This window comes from Strigops habroptila, chromosome 6 (genome assembly GCF_004027225.2).
Source record: "Strigops habroptila isolate Jane chromosome 6, bStrHab1.2.pri, whole genome shotgun sequence".
Taxonomy (NCBI): Eukaryota; Metazoa; Chordata; class Aves; order Psittaciformes; family Psittacidae; genus Strigops; species Strigops habroptila.
Genome location: NC_044282.2, coordinates 13,681,261 through 13,699,233, shown reverse-complemented (window position 1 = coordinate 13,699,233; position 17,973 = coordinate 13,681,261). Strand labels below are relative to the sequence as shown.

General features: G+C 38.5%; 1 long non-coding RNA gene across 1 annotated transcript in view; it reads left to right on the top strand.

The window, feature by feature from the left end:
• LOC115609866 overlaps nucleotides 1-17,472 on the top strand; it is a 101,999-nt gene extending 84,527 nt beyond the window's left edge. Inside the window, exon 6 of the long non-coding RNA XR_003992020.1 lies at nucleotides 17,368-17,472. This is a non-coding gene — a long non-coding RNA (uncharacterized LOC115609866). The remainder of the gene's footprint in view (nucleotides 1-17,367) is intronic.
• The last annotated feature ends 501 nt before the right edge of the window (nucleotides 17,473-17,973 follow it).

Sequence of the window (17,973 nt, the reverse complement as noted above, 5' to 3'; positions counted from 1 at the left end):
CACTGTCTCTTATTCTTCCCTTCTTTTTAGGATTCATTCTCCTGAAATCAATTGGTTTATGTTGTTTCAATATTTTAGTTGATTGCTATAGAGAAGGCTGTAAATATACACAATGGGCTTGCCAGCTACAAGAAATACACGCATGCTTTTTTTCTAAGGCAGTAAACGTTTTCTGGAAAGTCCTAGTAGCCAAATTACACAAGCCAACAACATAAATGCAAGGTGATGTGCTTTTTACTGCTGTCTTTTTGAGGAAAACGTGGACTCCATTTATTTATTTATTTATTCATTTATTAATACAGTATCTGCAAACCACCTGCAATGGCAGCCTCTTCTGCAGACTGACTGGCACCCTGATTTCTATGGCAACCGAAAAAAAAAAAAGAGTGAAGTGAAATGAAAGCAGTGAATGCCTCAGCTTTACTGGTAGCAGGGAAAAAAAGGAGGCCTCATTTACATTCTGGTGCATAAACCAGCTAAGTGATGTTTCCTGAATAATTTCTGGTGGCTTAAAACTGCACATTCATGTGGAGTTTAGATTCTCTTATTAGGGCAGAATCAGAATTCCCTATAGCAGTTTATCTGTACAGATTTGAGGTGGGGGAAAAACATAAACTGGAATTTTTAGTTAATTGTTCTGCCTGCTTTAAAAATAAATAAAATGGATTATTAAATCATAATTACTAAGACAAGGGAGTTGGTTGGAAAGATTTCTTCATCTGTGACACAAATATGTTGTGTTGAGGAAACATCTGCTAAGCTAAGTGACCCATTTTTACACAAACCGCTTAAGAAAAGAGGGAAATCCAAATGCAAACAAAGCTCCTTTTAGTATCTTAGACAATTCCTTTGACAATAATGCATTCCAAGAGGATGTGCATATACTCCGATTGTAGCACTTCTGCCTTATGGTTTATTATTGCCCTCAATACAAACAGGGCCTTAATCCTGAGGCTTTGAAGTTCTATGATGACAAAGGTGAATAATAACAAATATGTAAATATAAGTTCCTTACAAATAACAACAAAAATATATTTTTTTTTTATATAGAATTCATGAATTTCATGAATGCCTTTGTTCCTAAAGTGATTTATAGAAGAGTTATCTTGTATTAAGAGAAGTATCTTAATTTTGGTGTTTATCTATCAGTTTGTGAGGAACCACCTTAAAAGATTAAAAAAATAACTAATATGCTCAAAACAACTTTCTGGCTTTAATTTTAGTCAGCCCATTAAGCATGTGCCCAAACCCAGTCAGAAGTCCAGAACTGCTTACTGGTCCACTATTCCCACCCTTTCAGGATGAAACTTTGGTCTTGCAGGGTGTATCCAAGATTCTTGTTGAGTCTGGCAGAACCAAGCATAGATGAAGCTATGGGTACAAGACCCTAAAAGGCACCTCAGCTACTCCCAAGATCAGGGTGGCTGCTCCGAGCCTAAAATGCAGCCAGGCTGCAGGAAAGAGAGCAAGTTCACATGGGCTGCAGAGTTCAGTGTTTTTACCTCTCCAAGACTTCATCTTGCAATACAAGTGACCTCTTTTAGGAGCACCTTTTCCAGGGCTTTTTAGTAATACATCTTCAATTCTGATTTTTCCTGTATGTGCTGGACTCACCAAGCCCAATTCCAGTGCTTCCCCTAGAAAACATGTCAAGATTTTATTTCTTTAATGTTAAGCAAGATGATTTCATCTGAGTTTTGTGATATTTTGTTTAAACCTAATCCACTGGAATAATGAGATTGCATGAAAGTATTTATTTTATTTTTTTAAAAGAAACGTTAAAGATCTTGGTTTGAAAATATGAAACTTGAAGACCTTGAATCCTTAAAGTACATAACAGGGAGAAAAAAAATTAAGAATTAATATATTGTGACTTTCAAGACAAATGCATGAGTTTTTTTTTGAAGGCATTCTGAATCCATCTGATCATGCATGGCTGCAGAGGATTAAGTTATTAAAGAATAAATACTGGACTGTCCTTTTGAGGAGCGTTTATAATTTTGTTTCTCTGTGTAAATATAGGTAGAATATAAAAAATATGTATTTATAATTTTTTCTCAAGACATGCTTAGTTACATCACTATTGTACAGTAGTACGAAGGCTGTTGCTTTATTTTTAGGATATCTTTCATTTTAGGTATATAAATGGTCTGAGAGATATCAGCAAAGAGCAGATGACTTCACAAGAAACATTTGAAAGCTGTTTCCCTCCTGCCAGAAGCTTTTCAAACTCTCACTTTGTCTGGCTTCAGTGGGATTCCTTGGTGGGAGAGCTCTCTCTACGCCCCACTGTTTGTAGAAATACAGTCACATGACCAGTTCTGTACTGATGAATGCATTTCCTCAATACCAGTGGCGACAGCCTTTTAAAAGGACTAAATCCCTGCATCCACTTCTGGAAGGTTATATATTCAGAGCATTAAAGTTGGATAGGTGGGCCTCAAGTCACTGATGTGGTACCAGTGCTAGGGCAGAACAGTCACACAGAAAAAGCTGGAGGTTGTTTGGCATGGCTTCTGGCGAAAGCGGATTTTTAGCAGGTCAGCCCAGGTCCAGTCCAAATCCAGTCCGGTCTTGTCCACTTCAAATGAGCTGTTGCAGAGTAGTCTGAGATGGTAAAGATCTCATGGTACTGCTTCCAGCTAGAGGATCTTCCCTGTTTATGACACGAGGCACTTATACAGACACTAGAGTCTAGAAAACAGAAGCATGCAAGAACCCTCCAAAACCTGGAGGGTTCTTTGTTCCTAGTCATTGTGTGCCATAAGAAACTGCCAAAATCAGCCTTAGTCTTGTTCGTTAGATTATTTTGGGGCCAACAAAATTGTGTTTTCTATCTGCTAGTTTTGTAAACATGGACTTCTTCAAAGGTTTGTATTTTTATGTTTCAATGCTTCAAGTATCGCCAGACATAATACCATCACTATTTTTGATGGATGAGTTAGCTTTTAGTAAATTTTGCAGTTGCAAAATCTTGATTCAGTGGGTGAGCACTATGGATCAGCTGTCCTATGTGACAAATAACCACAATGATATTCAAACAGTTTATTGTTCGACCAGCTCTTTTATTCCTACAACAATAGGGAACTGTATAATACAAGTGCGGATGGACAAATAGGATGATTTTTCTGTTTGGGGAAAGAAGGATATTTTCTGGCAAGATATGACTATTAGAAGGAATTCATTACTCTCTTGCACATTGTAAAAGATACATCTGTCTACTCCTGCCTGCCATATCTCTGGAAAGAAAATTTTAAGTGACAAGATTTACCTTCTTGGTCCTCTTTATCTTATTTTTTCTAATGTGGCACCAGGAGCTGGTTCTGCTAGAACTAGTACCTTATCAAACCCCTGTAGCTTCAAACGGCTACAAATTATGTCTAAAAAAGGAGAGAGGAAAACCCTTTTTCTTTCCTCAAAACATGCAGGTTTTTTCCTAAGACTATGTGAGTTTATCAAGCATCGAGGAGCTAGAGAATCCTCCATGTATTTTTAAATGGACACAAATACATAATGATACTGTGATCATCCATGTATTACAAGATGGACCCTCTCGATAAAGGCATATGTAGGCAAAATTCTCTGTTTCAAAAGGCCTGCAAAATCTAAACAGGTCTGAAGCCCATATTGACAAGATATATGCATGCTATATTTAAAATACATAGCTTCTTCTCCCATTGGATGCATAAGATCCTGTACATCCTGCCTCTTAATACAGAAAGAAAGGTTTTATTTTTTATCTCTGCCAAAAATAGTGGTGAATTTTTGTTCCATTTCCATTACTTTGTTATCATCATTATTCAAGATCTAAAATGATTTCATTTATCATTTCTTTGCTAAACCATGCATGTGATTTTGTTGCTTAAGAGAAATCTATAGAATGGCAAACTTGAATTACAACTTGAAAGCTGTAACACAAATATGCATTGGAAATCTGGAACTGAGATTTCTCTGAGTTTGACCCACTATCCACACATGTTGCCCTTCAGTTTGTCAGTAATATTTAGGCAAATCTTGGGAGTAGCCATGGACCATCTATGTCATTAACACTTAGACAAGTGACTAGTCAAAGGAAAAACCTAGCAGGAACCATAAGAATAAATTGATGCTTTGGTTACTTCTACTCAGTTACCCTTATTGCAAATGAAAGACCAGTTCAGTTTCAAACAAGACTGTAAAGTATTCTTGAATAAAACTTGCTCTCCATGACAGGAGAAAATGTGCTTATTTTCTAAGATTACAAACTAGATTTGATCTGATTTGCAATTACAGATGAGCTTTTGAATATGAGGCAGCTTTTGGTTGTCTTCTGGGTCACATGGCACGAGGCACCTCAGTTTCCACATGAAAGACTCCACCTTCATTGCTCAGACCCAGCAGACTGTGCCCAGCAGGCAGAGGCTATAGATGATGATTTTATCAGTGAGATTGCTTCCCTGCTTTGCAGCTGGTGGAAAATTAGGAGCTCGTTTCTCTCTGCCTTGCTTTCTCTTCCTTGCAAGCAAGTAGTAATACACACATCATTACTGATAAGTCCACCTGCTTGAAGTCTGTGGTGCTTGCTCTGCCCTTTCTCCTCCCAGGACAAGTGAGCCACTCCTAGAACACATGTTGCCTTCTGCCACCTACATTTTCAACTAGTTTCTCTCTCTCATCGAGAATCAAATATAGAAAATGCTCCTGTATAACTGCTCTTCCAGCCTTCTGAATAGAAAAAATTAAAAAAAAAAAAATCTGCAATGCATTCTGAGAAGTTGCTGGACTGTGTCCTGCTAAATTTCTTTCCAATGCTTTCAGTAGAACTAGGAGCATTACCTTGCCATCCTACATCTTAAAGTTTTCTGTTAATAAATAACTGTACCTAACAACAACAAAAATTATCAGTTTAGCATGACCTCATACTTTTAATCTTTCTACCACAATACAGCACTGTCAACAGCTCTGTCTCCCGCTCAATGCTAGACCAAAAAGCTTGCTTAATTGCAGGTCCTGATGAACACATCAGATCTAATGAATTTTTCAGGATATCCATCTCCTTCTTTCTCCCATTTATAGTGCACAACTGGTCTGAGCATAAGCAAAGTAGGTAGCTGTCTGGAGCATCAAGCTGTAGGGAATGAGATTGTTGCTATTGCCCTCAAGCTTGTGCTGCATTTGCCAGATATCTGGAAATACTCCAGTTTGCTGGGGGTGCTGCCCTTCAGGGAGCATGTAGTGGATCCTGCACCAGTTACAACAAAATCAGTTAGCTTTAATTCTTGGCTCTGGCCTCCATAGCATGCATTGACCAGAACTGAAGTTTATTTTTGCTCACAATACTCAGACATCTCTTCTGTCTTCCCTGGAAAAAAGCAATAGCTGTACTCTATCCTGGGACTGCATTCAAACTTCCCTGTGTTGTGCTAAGTAGGTCAGCATTTTGATTGTTTTTGAAGGCTTCGTTTTTCATCTGTTTATTCACCATATTTCATTATCCCCAAAACAACGAAGAAAGATCCCTGTAGCAAAAGCCACAACATTTTTTGCAAATAAAGGAACTTGAGACAGATGCTCAGCTTGAAAAACTTCTCTATGAGTGGATGTGATTTTGACAATATTGCAAAACTTGGCAATATTACAATTCTAGGATACTTCTAATTCTGACATTTATATTGCTGTGAATGGTTTTCTATAAACATACATGCATACATGCATACATATACATATATACACACATGGTTATTTAAACAGAATGATGGCAAATGGAGAGAAAGAATGCTTTCACAAACAGCTGTAAGTGTGGTAATATGATTCTTGAGGAATAACAACATTACAGATTCTTGCAAAACTGCAGTTGGAGCTGAGCAAAATGCCAGAGATTCTCCTCTTTCCTTTAAGCTGGTATTTTTTATATGAGATTACATGATCAGATTCAGTTGCTAGTATCCTAAATTGCTAAGACTGACTGTATGATGAAGGAGGGGAGCCAAGAAGATATGATCTTTAGAGATGTAATTAGAAGTACCTTTTTCGAAGTGTATCTTGATCAGAGTATTTCAACCCCAATTTTGGGTTTTTTGTGGAAGTGTGGAACTTTTTTTCTTTTTCTGACTTGCAGCCTAATATAAAAATTGTAAAATCTCAATGTACAGTTGATTAAAGAAAGAATCCAAGCTGCTCCATTCTTTTGTGAGAAAAATCTAATAAAATAACATTTCTATTTCTGGTGAAATTCCACAGTAATAATGACTTATACTGGTGATAAATTACATTTAATTTCAGTTTTAGGGGCTCAGTTAATTGTTAAGTTGCTTTGTTAAACCATTGCAATCCATCAGAGTGTTTGCAATTTCAAATACTTTCAGTACCAGATTAGACATTTATACCCAGTTTTCAACAAGGGGTGACAGCAGAATTTTAAAACAAATGCATCCAAGTGAGTTGTTAATGTGATTCTAGAACACCTCTGATTTTTTTTTGTGAAAGGGTATTGCATGTTTACCAGCTGCATAATTATATCCCATCCTGATACAGAATTAGGCTACAAGCATCTGTAGGGCGCTGTGATTATTGAAATGAGCGGACTAAGCACAGTTAACCAGAGAAACATTTGGGGTATTCATTTAACAGGACTGAGAGGAAGTTTGAATGATGGTTGTGGGTGCAATGTGACAATTGTGTTACAGCCTTTACAAGAAGAATTGTGGAATGCCATTTTGGATGCATGACCTCTTTGCTGGATTAAATGAAGACTGAGTATAACTGTAATATGGCATATTCTCTGCAATTTCTGCTTAGAGCTGTCTATAAGCTGTGCAGACCACTGGAAGAATGAGAAATGTCAGAGATTATTATATGAGAAAAGGCCATGGCACATGGCTAGATTATCTCCTAACCATTATCTCTTTTGTCAGCTCAGCCAACAAGGTGGCAATCACAATTTTTTGAAAATGAATGTTGCATGTTCCATATTTTTTCAGAAGGCTGGTTATCTACAGTTTATGAAAAATAAATGATTCTCTTTGCTTGAGATAATTCTTTTCATTAATATTGGGCTAGGTCCATTAGCATTTTTCTTGAGTTGGAATGTCCTTTTTTGAGGCCAGATGTAAAAAATATTTTTCTACCTTAGAGATGGATGGCAAGGTAATTTGGGCTACAGATGTCCCTCGTTTAGAATGGTACTTTCTCCTGTGCAGGACTGCAGTTGTCCGTTTCATGCAGTACTCTTACTTCAAAATTCTTTCCGTACTTTTACTTAATACTAAATTGATAAATGCAATCATGTTGGGATTATGTTTAATACTGTACTTTTTTTTTTAATACTGAACTTTTCTTCCTAAGCTACTTTATTTTACTACTGGAGGAAAATACTGACCGATACCAGTACAGAGACTTGCAAACGAACAAGCCTTTTAAAATACTGTGCTAGGAGGAATTTTTCTTAATAATCTGTAGTATGTGGATACAGTCTTTAGAAAATGCAAACTCTGCAGTGAAGCATAAGGCAAACTTCTCAAAATGTATTGCAAAACGTCATTTGAAAACATCATCTCTCTTACCCTTTAAAATATGTGAGCAATGGAATTCCCCTGTTTCACTGCCAGCTCTCTTGAGTCATAAGAAATAAAGAAGGGTGGAGAAACTATTTTAATAACAGTGTTTCCATTGAAAATGCTATCAACACTATCAACAGCACAACAGCAGTGCCAACAACTTGAAGTGTAACCTTCCCCCATCGCTGCCTGTGTACAAGAAGAATGCATCCCTCTCCCCACGTCTGTCCAGATGCTCATTACAACATGATGAGCCCTCTACAAGTATCCATTTTACCATAATGAGCATGACGACCCTCCTGCAGAGAAAACACATCATATGAGGGTGTGGGAGAACTGTGAACAGCAGTATAATTGTGACTGTTTGTACTAGGTGCTGGCAATGATACTGAGACTATTTTGCAGCATGAAGGAGCAACTACGTAAGAGTGGTTATGCTATGGACTCATTAAGGTTTCCAAGACATTAAGCTGGTTTTGTAATATTTTTTAAATACCCGTATGGAACCATTTCTCTGTGGAACTCTTTTGTTTGGTTCAGAAATAGAGGGCTATGAGAAAAACTTGACTTTATTGTGTAAAAATACCAAATTTAGATTTGTAGTGAATTTATGTTTATCGAAGATGCCAGCTGGATTTTTGCCAAGCCATCCCAAAGATGCCGTAGCTCAAATATGTTTTCTGTATCCTCATGTAGGCTTTTCCAAGGTTACTTACCTGCTTTCTGTGTAAATGCCTCATCTACACTGTCTTTGCAGATTACGGAAGGGAGAGCTTCGGGCCTTACATTTACTAATATTTTTGAAATAGACATATTTGAGAACTCCCCTGTAGGTATCTAGGTAAGGAGGACAGCTTGCTGGCCCCCTCTGGTACTTACTGGCCACATTCACATCATCCTTCTTAAGTGTCAGGAACCACAGGGTGGTCATTAGCTTTTAATAACTGTATGTTTGTCTTTTCAGTTCAAAATATCTAAACCAATGAAATGTGTTGCAATCCACCAAAACTGTGTGGTTTTTTTTCAGGAAATGTTTCACATGTCCTGAGGTACCTAGCATTAGGACAAGTTGAGATGTCTGAGGCACAGATCTCTCCAGAAAACTGTCTGGGTCAGTCATGGATGGACGTTCACAAATTGAGACAGTCCCTGTCCATACTGCCTGTCCAGAGTAGTTCCTATTAGCTGAGGCTAGTCTCTCTCTCAAAGCCAAGGAGCTTACTAAGCTCAGAAGGTGCCCAGAAGAGATCTAGAAGGTAGGCAGACAAACTGGAGACGCATGAAGGGTTAGGTCAAGTGGCTTGCTTTACTGTGGTATCTTTCAGTTTCAGTGGAAAGCAGGCACTCTCTTGAGGTCCTGGATAAGTGCCTGTATAAGTCAAAGTTATGCAGAAAAATGAATCCAAATTTAATCTTGCAATAAGTATGTGCCGATACAGAAAAGATTGTAGTAGGTTTGGTTTCTTTCAACCATGGCTGTAATAGGTCCTTCAGAAAAGATGAATTGTGCAAAAAAATGATTGCTAGGAGCCACAGGTCTCCCTAATTCCCTATCAGCCAAAAGAAAGATGCAAAAGATATTTTAACGAACCATTGAGCATCACTGCTGCTAACCTGATCCTTACTGCTCATGTACAGAGGTGTACAGCTATGACATCACTTTATCTTCTGGAGGTCTCCTCTCCTGTTAAGTAATAATTGCTGCTTGATCAGTGTATTGATCTCAGACCTCCTACTTGGTGGCCCATCATAGACTTATCTGCCAACGTTATGTAAGTAGAGGGTGATTTGATTTGTTATCCAGTAATTAATAGCTGGATAAAGAAGTAGCTGCTCTTTCTTAAGCACATGGTGTTGAATGGGGTTGAGCTAAGAAACCACACAACTCCAGTCACTTTTCCAATGTATTAATCTACGGTAAAACCACCACACAGCAGAAATCAAACAGCATGAAATAGGATGTTCCACTGTATTGAATAAATTCTCAGTACAGCATCAGTGACATTTAGGATAGTGAAAAGATTTTTGTGAGTGTGGCAAAAAAGAAAATTTTTGTGCTCCTTTGGCCTGCACGCACCACGTCTGACAATCTCTGTACACCCCTTTCTGCACTCTGTTGACTTCCTAAAGAAATAGCAATATGTGAAGTACTGACAATGGGCAAACAAGCAAAAGCAGTTATTTGTTAGTATCTATTTAAAGATAATTGAATATTAAACTAAATCCGATTTGATTTTATTCATCAGCACATTTGTGTTCATTTCTCATACCAAAGATTTAAGCTGCTTTACTAACAACACCTGTGGAGAGCAGATTTCAAGAATTCATTGAAAGTAGGTGTCAAATTGTTCATTTACAATCATATTGTAAATCAACAATCAACATGCTATGCTGATTACTTAGGAAAGCCTGAGACATACAGGGTAGCTGATTTCTTGGGTAGATGAGGAGGCTGGAGGATGTTGTGAGGACTGAAATACGTCATATTAAGTGGAATTTATTGCATGGTGCTATGGCTGATCTACGGGAACCCTTACTCCCTGGTAAATCTATGTCAAGCATATTAAATTGGGCTGGCAGTCAGGTTAGAAGGAGTTTAGCATTGGTTTGAAGACTAGCCTGCTCTTTGACCTTGCGTGACTCCACCTTTCTTTTATATGTATTACTTATTGCTTTGAAACGTATGTTCTTTGTAGCAAAGACATTGTGTTGGATCCAGGAAATCACTAGGATACTTGAAACACCACCTCCCAGAGGGGAACCCCTGGCAGCATCCAGCCTTCACCGGAGGAAACACAAGGCCAGTCTCAGAAACAGAGATGGAAAGTCCCTGATGATACTTCTGAGTTCCTGCTCTGCTCCCAGAGTCCACACATTTTGAATTATTTCTCATGCATTATCCCAGGAACAGACAGCGCCTGCTGGATGAGGGTCTGCCAGGTTTGTGTGCAGCCCAGGGCAAGAAGAACCCAGTCTTGACCGAGGCTTTATGGTAATATGGGAACACGGACGTGAAGAAACAGGATTTTTTCTGGTCCTTCAAGGGATTTAGTAGGAGCTAAGTGTCTGACAGCTGCTGATCCTGGGCAATTTTTAGTTATTTTGGATAAGGAGGCAAGGAGCATAATGGCTGTAAGACCCCCTAGGGAAAGACCTGGGACAAGAATTTTGGATGGCTCACTTTTATTTGGATCTAGATTTTCCTTCTGGGGACCTGACTCTCAATTCACCTCAGGTACCTCCTAGACTAACTGTTTTTCTTGTCTCAAGATTAATTCAAATTCTCAGTCATCTTTGATTTTAATTTTGTGTTTTATTTTTTGGTTTAAAGACACTGGTTCATAGCTATAACTATATCTTGTGTATTACAGTTCTCCTGCAGTGATTAGAATACAGCATGTTCTGTCAGTAAAAGCCAGTGGTAGCCGCTGACCCAGTTGTAACAACAAATTAAACAATCTAACAGCAAATATTGATTTTCTCCTTTTTTTAGACTTTTGTGCTTTCAGAGTATATATATCATGGAGTTGAGAGACTTGGAAATAGACTACTTGCTGTAAGCCTGAGGAAGCTTAATGAGCCTCCCATTCCTCTTTTTCAGGATGCACAAGCAATGTAGAAGTCATTGTTGAGACACCTCCAAAAAGCTGCAATGGGGTTACTCTTTTGAAAGCCCTGAGCTTAGTAATTGTCAGGCCGAGATCAGTGGCAGAGTCTGAATTTCGTTTTTTCAGTTACTCCTGGGGCAAGCAAGTTGGATCTGTCCATGTTTTCTTGTTAACTTCCACCAGGCAGAAAATGTGGGAAATTTGTGTGATCTTCCATTTTCATGAATAGCTGTAAACTCTCCTTAAGAGACTTTCTGCCTCTGACCCAGGAGCAGAAGCTATCTCCTATTCTATTTCCCTTCAAAGCTCACCTCTGTGCAGAAAATGATTTAAATACCTGACTCATTGGGATTAGAAAGGAAGCTGCCAAAGGGATTTAGGTTTGAGAAAAGAGGAAGAAAGTGGAATAACTGCAGATGATGTAGATAGTAAGAGGGAATGAGTAGATCTGAGAATATGTGTGTAAATTGTTTGGCTTTGCTTTGCCTTTAATTGCTTGTAACAGCAGCACAGAGAACTGGATCTGAGGTTCCTGCAGGCAACGCTGGTTCACCTGACACACATCACCAAGATTAGTCTCTTCAAATAAAAAAGGTGCTGCGCTTGCTTCCATGTGTTGATCTCACCTCTAGAGAGCTCCAGATTTCAGGCTCCATACAAAGCTGAGCACCTCCTTGGCAATGGGGCTGCTGGGAGAGCCTGCCCTGCACTGTGGCAATACACACATACCCTGGGTATGCTCCATCCGTGTCCAATGTAGTGCTGCTGAGAGTCCCTGAGTGTTGCAGGGAGTGTGGGGTTGCAGTGGATCTCACCATTTCACTGGGTTGGCAGCTGAGAGCTGTCTGGCAGAATCGAGATGAATCTGTTGCTCCAATAAGCTACATATTAATCTGCATTGCTTTGTCTGATAGACTTGAATAGATTACTCATCTCTTGATGAAAAAAGAATAGGCAAGATTTCCTGTTACTTGCTTTTATTTTATATTCCGTTTGTGAGTTTTTTTGATTTTTTTTTTCCTTTCTATATTTCCTTATTCTTCCCTACTTATTCTACATTTCCTTTTATGCTTCTTCAAGGTGTTCCATTACAAAATGTCTGCCGTGTCATAATTACTCTTTTTTTTACTGTTTCCTACCAGAGCTTTTTCTAAACAATTCCCTGTGCTGCTCCTCCTCCACCCCACATTCCAGCTTTTTTTTGTCAGAAAACTCTCCTTTTAAGATTTTTGCATCAACAAACTTATTATATTCCACAATAACAACTGAAAGAAAGCAAAATCAATACAAGGGAAAATGGTAATAGGCAAAATTGCAGTTGATGAGATTACTTTCTCTAGTCAGGAAGAATGAAGCTTCATTAGGATAGGAAAATGTATCCACGTTCATATTTCATCTTCTGTTCTTATCTTAACTGTCATTGTACTTCCCTTTCAAAGCAGAGCACGGTGATTTGTATCAGATTTCTTGCACAAGACCCTTGCCTTTCCTCCATGTGACCCCTTGATGTGTACTTCTGCTGTGAGATATAGAAGAAACCAGCCCAAAACAGCAGTGGTTACAGTATGAAGTGTAAATTGTGGTTCTGATAAAACTTCCAGTTGAAGAAAGACCTCTTCTTTCTATAAAAGGTGTCTACTGGGCTGATTTCAGGCAGGGACTCCATTTCAAATGCCACCATAAATGTGAGACGGGAATTTTGCCCACCGTAGCTCCCAGGCTGGTTGCTACCTCCTGGGGCAAAGAAGACTTTTAAGTCCCTGTGTCCACTTTGGTTCTTTCTCCCTGGCTCATTTCTGACTTCTGACACCAGTAGAAACCTCCCAGCTTTCACAAGCCCAGCTCCTGAATATGCTTTTCTGAATGTGCGTGTGTTAACCAGGTGGAACAGAGGCTGGCAAATTACATTGCATTTGGACAGCATCTAGCATATAGAGGACTGCTGGCATTAAAGAAGTACAGTTTAACATTGGTGCAAAAGAAAGAGACTTTCCAACCTGAAAAAGCTATGTTTTAATTGTGATGCTAACATCATATTAGGAAATATTTCACTAGCTGTACTGCTCTGAGTCCATGATTTTAAATTCTGCATTTCCGAGGGTCCAAACATTTCTCATCCCTGTATGAAGGATTTTTACATTTGTTTTGCATGGGTATTTCTCACAGCATCTGGAGTATGGATTGCCACTTTTCTGTCCCTGGTTTACAGTAGAGGAAAAAAAAAAAACAAGGCAAAGGAAGATACAGTAATTAGCTGTATGTTCTCCAGGGGCTGTCATATCACTTTGCTGTCACAGCAAGTGCCTGTGTGGAAATGAATTTTCTGCCAAGCACCAAACACTATCTACTCTACCTAATAATTTATACAACCTTTTTACACCTGCATATATACACGTTTTAGTTATTCTTTTCTTCAGTAGTTAGTCCTATCAGAACATACCTTTCACTAGAATTTGGTGGTCAATCATACCTAACTACCTTGCCTTACATTCTAGAAATGGCAAGCTTTCAGTTGTCATTTTACAGTGTCAAGAAAAGAATACATTCATTATTAAAGTGTCTTAATGAATTAAGGTACTAATACAAACATCAATCAGATTGCTGAACAAAAATGTTGTCACTGAAGAATGCTAAATAGAAGAAGTAACTTGAAAAGTATGTCTGTCAGTGCTCATTAATGACAATAAGCATGAGACGCATCTGCTTCATTTTTTAGTATCTCCATAAAGACAATAAAAAAGTAACAACAAAGAAACATTTATAATACAGGAAGAGGTTTGGGAATAATTCGGGCCCAGTTACCTAATTAGCACTTTTATCTGCAAATAGCTGTAAAAATCTTCTCTGCTAGGTAAGATTGGTGTATCGGTTGCTACTTTTATTGCTTCACTAAGCTGCAACAAAAGAGGTCTCACTCTGCTTCTTTCATCTGCCTTGAGTCTCTATCCCCTCTCTTTTTATATAATTTCCAAGTCAGAGGCTCTGACGATAGCTGATACGGCTTATCTACAGCTACTTTTCCCATTTTAGCATCTTGGTAAAAACAGTTCAGTTCAATCAAAAGATCTCGCTTGACTGTGTTTTTCACAATGAATGAAATTATCTTTTTTGTGGTTTTTATCACATATCAAGAGATTTTGGAATTAAATACCACCCTGTTCTCCCCGTTGCCCTCTCATATGCTGTGTTTTACAGCTGGTGACCATACCATGGTGAGGCCTAAGTTCAAGTATTTGTGAGCAGAGCATCTTGGTTAGCTTTAGCTCCTCTCAGTGCTCAATGTGATAGCTGAAGACATTTGGTTTCCTTCACTAGTTCAGCTCTCTGTTAGAAATGTCAGATTGAAAACTTTACTAAAAATGAATGCAGGACACGTTTCTCTGTTGTAAAGCTTGGTTTAGATGAACACATAACGTTGGTTTGAGTGAAAATAGCTAGTAAGTTTTGAACCAACCTATCCTAGTTCTGCTGATCTCTTAGGGTAGCAGAAGGATGGTGAGTTTACCTCAGTGTTTCCTACAGAATTAAACTATTTTTACAGGTAATTTTATCTCAGTACAGACTTCATATCTTGTAGATACAGATGTTGAAGTGCAGTCCATCTGGGAAATTTATAACAATGTTTTGCAGGTTGCCAGTACTGCTAACATTAGTTCTAAGGGGATACTAAAATTCCCACTGTTCATCAGGTGATCAGCCTGCACTGTTGCCTTTACAAACACTACTTTACTATTCAATGTCTGAATATCTGATCAGCAAGGTACTAGCATACCATGAACATGATTCTTGAAAAGATCTTTCAAATAATAAAAGGAAACTACCTAGAAACATGAAATATATTTCTTCTCTGGCCACCCTTTTCTCCTGAAAACAGCAAAGAAGATGAAAATCTTGCTTTCCAACCTATATGGCCATGAGACTTTTCTGAGTTGCTAAAAACTAATATTAATTGCAATAACACAGTTCCCTCCCCTCATACTAAACAAAGAATGATCCTCCTCTTTCATGCATAGAGTTCTTTTGATTTCTGCTGGAATTTGACTCAGACAGTACTTTTATGAAATGGTTAATGAGGTTCCTAGGGAAGCAGTGAAAATGCTCTATATTTTTCATTTCAACTGAACTCAGTGCATGAATATTTTTCTTTTGATGTACATAATATGGTTTAGTTTAATATGTTGCCAGCCTTGCAGCATCATTCTTCCGTTCCCATAAATCAATAGAGAGTCCTCTGTTCTACTGGGATTGAGCTGTCAATGTGTGAAGAGCTATGTCTAAAGACAGAGGAATCAAACTGGAGGTAGAGTTGAACAGAGGAGGTACTCCATGCAAGTTGTGGAGCTCATTGCCTAAAGGATACTGCAAGTACAGAAGTGTATCAGAGAAGAGCTCAAGAAAGATAAAACTATTTTGAGTCAAGGAGCTGCAAAGCAGCCTTAAAATGAGGCTGGTCTTTGAAGGGCATTTGCAATACACATGAAGCTTTGAGGTGAACAGAAAATTTCTATTCTCCTAGGGCATTCCTGTTCTTTAGCACTTATAGGGTGCTGTAGCGATTGATGGAAAATGGGTTTTTATATGGGTTCGCAGTGGTGCCACCCCTGCATATTTATTGTTTTCTTTGAAGATCATGGTGGTACCCAAAAACCTTTGGAAACAAGGGAATTAATTAAAAAAAGCTTAAGTTAGCTTTATAACCTTCTGTCTGGAGCTGTGATTATTGCTCCCTAGCTGTAGTTCAGGGACATGGGTTTAAAATGACTTTCTGCTTCTAGGGTAGCTCCCATGTAGATAGAGTACATAACATCGTTAATGGCATGTTGCCATAACTATGGAGGAAATGCAAAACTGAAGCATGTGTTGAAGTGCTTCTCTGGACTGTGGCCAGAACAGTCAGCAATTTACATGTGTAACGACCAAGTCCTTTAGGAGTGCTCAGTCAGAGCTTCCTTCTATGATCTAAGAAAAGAAAACCAGCACAGAAAACAAATATCTCAATGCTTCAAGTCCTGTTAGTGATCACTGTGAGGTCAAAAGCTAATGTTCTCAGAAGATAAAAATCTTCCTACTAAAAATTTTTACATATGGGCCATGTTGAAGCTGTTGGTCAGCTCAAAGCCACAGGGCTGGGTATAATGTATAAGACCTTTCTTTCCAGCTTGTCTCTTTTGGCTGAGGGGATGAGGTCTCTATATCCAGTGTAATATTCACCATCCCTAGGTTGCTGTCCCAGAGGCTCTAGGATGTCTGAAATGGCAGTAGGTGCCTAGGTGTCTCAGGGCCTATGTTTACATTACTGTGTAGTGCCCTGGCTCTCCAATCTCCATTGACTATGACAGATACAGTAGGAACTTACACACAGACACCTTTAGAGTCCAGACATAGAGCCGAATCCTACTCTGTCTCTCAAAGAACAGACACTGTCAGTCCTGCAGAGATGCTAGAGAGGAAGCTAACAGCTCCCATTGAGTCAGAAGAACTTGATGTTGCTACTTTTTCAAGACAAATATCACTAATCCATGTATGTCTATGTATTAAAATACAGGAAAAAATTCATTAGGGCTCTAGCCTGCTTGCTGTGCTGTAAGAGGAGTTCCACGCACTTTGCTGTAGTGAGTATTCTTAACACCTAAGCCATCGGTGGTTGTAATGTGAACAGGGGTCTGATGCTGCTTTTTTCTGTGTGGTCTTTCATTTTGTAAAGGAAGGAAGTGTATCACAGAAGAAGGTTAATGAACTAATCTGAAGCTATACAATAGTAAACATGTAGAAGGTATGCCAAATTATGTTAATATGCATAAAATGCACATCTAGCAGCCGAGGGATGTAGAATATGTGCTGTCTGTGGTATGTCTTCCTTAGTTATAAACCCAGGCTTCACATTTAGATTGATAAAGCCTAAAAGCCTTGTCCAATTCTTTGCAACTATTTCTCTTATCCCCCAACTTATGTAAAAATCATTTGAAAGTCTAGATGATTTTTTATACAGGCACTTCAGCATTAATGGAAAGTGCATGGAAAGCACATGAAAAGCGCATGGAAAGCACTAATACGTGGAAGTATGTACTGAATTCTTATTTATTTTTTATTAAATCAGGGTCTGTCTAGATTTCCACAGTTGCGATTCAAAGCTTAAGGACAGAATGGATGTAAAAGCTTTCATTCAAATGTTCCAAATATTGCTAAGACTAAGTAATACAAAATCGCTTCCTTTTTTTTCTTAGATTGTGACATCATAAACCTTAATGCATGGAGGTTTTTTAGGATTATTCTACATGAAAAGATGTATCATGGTGCAGAGATCTTCAGATTGATGCCTAGTAGAAGATTTGGTTCATGGTGGTGCTAGAAGAACATTTGTAAGTATATAGTTTATAAGACACTATAACTAGTGTCTCTACATGTGTCGGCACCATGCCATGGAGACCTAAGAAGTTTTCTGGAGGCAGTTTGTGAGCTCTCCCTCTTCCATATCACTGTGTTTGATGGACACATGCTTTCTTTTCTTTCTTTCTTCCTTCTTTCCTTAGTTTTTAAAAAATATTATGTATTGTAATAACACTAATAGCAAAAATTGTCAACAGTATATTTGTGTCTTCTTTGCACTGAACTTTTAATGCCCTTTTTCTGTTGCCTCATTAATCTGGTTTTCAGATTCAAACACCGAATTGTTTTTACAGTCCAGGGCACTATGTAGTGACAAGATGTCTAAGCCTTCTTTTGGAGTTAGTGGAAGTCTAGAGTACCTGTTGCCATCTGAGACTCAGGTTATCCCATTTGGCTTCTAAATGCCACTTCAAAAGGTTGCCTGTAGGTCCTGCTGTGTGGTC